General features: G+C 36.5%; 1 pseudogene; it reads right to left on the reverse strand.

Moving 5' to 3' along the window:
* Window positions 1–476: 476 nt before the first annotated feature.
* On the reverse strand, window positions 477–1,459 carry LOC124890887 (annotated as a pseudogene).
* Window positions 1,460–2,340: the final 881 nt, after the last annotated feature.

The following is a 2,340-nucleotide window of genomic DNA, read 5'->3' on the forward strand; positions in this document are numbered from 1 at the left end:
GTATCTCACCTAGCCAAACCAGAAAAATACATTTGATATAAAGTTGCGTAAAGACCAGTGAAATTATTAAGAATTTGAACAATACAAAGCACAGAAGAATGAAAACCACAAATGCAACAACAGTAACAAGTACAAACATAAAAGTGCAAGATAAACCATACAAGCTCGACCACAAAAAGGAGAAAATAGCCTTAATCTCTATTATTTCTGATTAAGAACAATATATTTTCTCCTTTCCTTACGCTTCTTGATGACGTGCAGCACCAACTTACACTCTTTTTCTCATTAAACATGAACCATATACTATACCATGACCAATGTTTAGGAAAAAATGTTGTTAAAGGTTTCAATCTGGAAAATGGATAGTAACATAGCCAAGGATGAATTATCGATTATCCATTTCTGTGCACCAATAAGAATGCATTTGCAATGCATCCTGTGTTGGCACCGCCACCATGGATAACATAAGCATGCTGTCAGGTTTCAATATGCATAAAGTTTTCAGCTTCCTTCATGTTAGCACCTATGTGAAAAAGGAAGCCAGAGACTCTGAACTCTGGTTGTTGGAACATGTGATCGCCATTGAAGATGCTTGTCACATCAAAACTAAATTGGGTGAAATTCCCCCAACTACCACTCTCTGAGTGCTGAACTATGTAACTAGATATGTTGTCACCTACCCAACAATTAAAGATATTTCTATCACTATTTGGAGATGAAGGCTTGGATTGTTGTATATTCTTTTTGTCCCAAAAACACCCTCCAGAACCCCTGGCTCTCTTTATTTTGTGACGATGTCGAGACTTGTAAAGATATGGCTTTCTGCTTTTGACAAGATTATTTTAAACCTAACACGTGGCACAGACTTGTCGCCTTTTAAGGATAGTACTGTATTATTTTGCATTTACATAAATAGGAAAATCTCTGCTTATTTAAGAGAAAGTACGACTCTTGTGGATATGACACCCACCATTTAAGGATAAATGATGGCATTTGATCCATAAGTAGCTACGAGACTTCAAAAGTAAGTGTCAGCCCAAGGCTAGGATAGGCAAGCCGTTGGATGATCATGATTCACTTGTGGCTGAGGAAGAGTGTTGGTGGCACTTTCTCCTGATAGGGATGCCTTTGTTCCACTCTCTACTTGCATATCTAAAATTCCACACCAATCTGGATGAGCTGTAAAATTTCATAGGACGATCTTTCTTTTTCCCATTGTGGCCTCCACATGATTAGATTGACCAGTTGACAGAGTAGAAGTTAAATCCTGATCTTGGAACTCGGATTCTAATTTCCTGATATCAGAGTGATATTTTAATACAGATTCCACTCCAGTGGTCTTAGAGGGAGCATGTTCTAGTTGGTCACTGGAGTTCCACAAAGATAAGCAACTCACAAATAAAGGAGCAAAAGATTGACCTTCTTATCCATGGCCACCTTTCTTCGAGAAACTTAGCATCCCCTTTGAAACCGGTACTCTAGAAGCTTTAGACCAAATATACAGAAAACCTTAATGTTACTGTAATAAATTAAAGCTCTCTACACTGGAGTTACCTTTTGCTTTGGGTAATGAATGACTTCAGAAACATCTGGTGAGCTTTGGCTCTTGTGCTATTTTTTCTCATCGAAAAACTACTACTATATTACCTATGGAGTACTATATACTAGTATTTCCTTTGCTTTCCCCAATTCTTATATACAAAGTTGTCCAGAAAATAGAAAAGGAAAAAAAAAGACCATCCCTTCAGTCATCACATGTAATACAAACCCTCTCTTCCCTCACCACATCCACCTTCTTTTGTTTTCTTATGGGCATTCTTGATTTTTGATCAGCCACCTAACCTAATTATTATTACCATTTATGACTTTGAAGTAGGACTTTGGAATGATGCTACTCCTTTTCTTTTATATATATAAGTGATTAATCTTTGTGATTCAATCGATTTGATTCTCATTCGCACCCTTGGCGAACTCTCTTTAAGGACAGAAGCCCATCCAAACCTCGTTCTTTTGTATTATTTGTTGGAATAGATAATACATATATGATCAGGTGTATATGTAGGTAAGAACTACTTAGAGTTGGACACAAAAGGCCTAATTCAAATTGAAATGGTACAAAAGGTATCTCTATCATAGTATGGTATAATGAATTCATTGTATGGTACTTTTGTTGTACCATACTATGATAGTGATAATGAAAGGTATCTCTAACATGATAATGTGGCCTAAAAGTACCATACTCGATGGATGGATTATTACTTTCAGGCCACATTATCATGTTAGAGATAAGTTGTATAAGTACTTATAAGCACGTGGGAATGTATCTCTTTTATACCAATG

Source organism: Capsicum annuum, unplaced genomic scaffold, assembly GCF_002878395.1.
Source record: "Capsicum annuum cultivar UCD-10X-F1 unplaced genomic scaffold, UCD10Xv1.1 ctg2655, whole genome shotgun sequence".
NCBI classification, from domain to species: domain Eukaryota; kingdom Viridiplantae; phylum Streptophyta; class Magnoliopsida; order Solanales; family Solanaceae; genus Capsicum; species Capsicum annuum.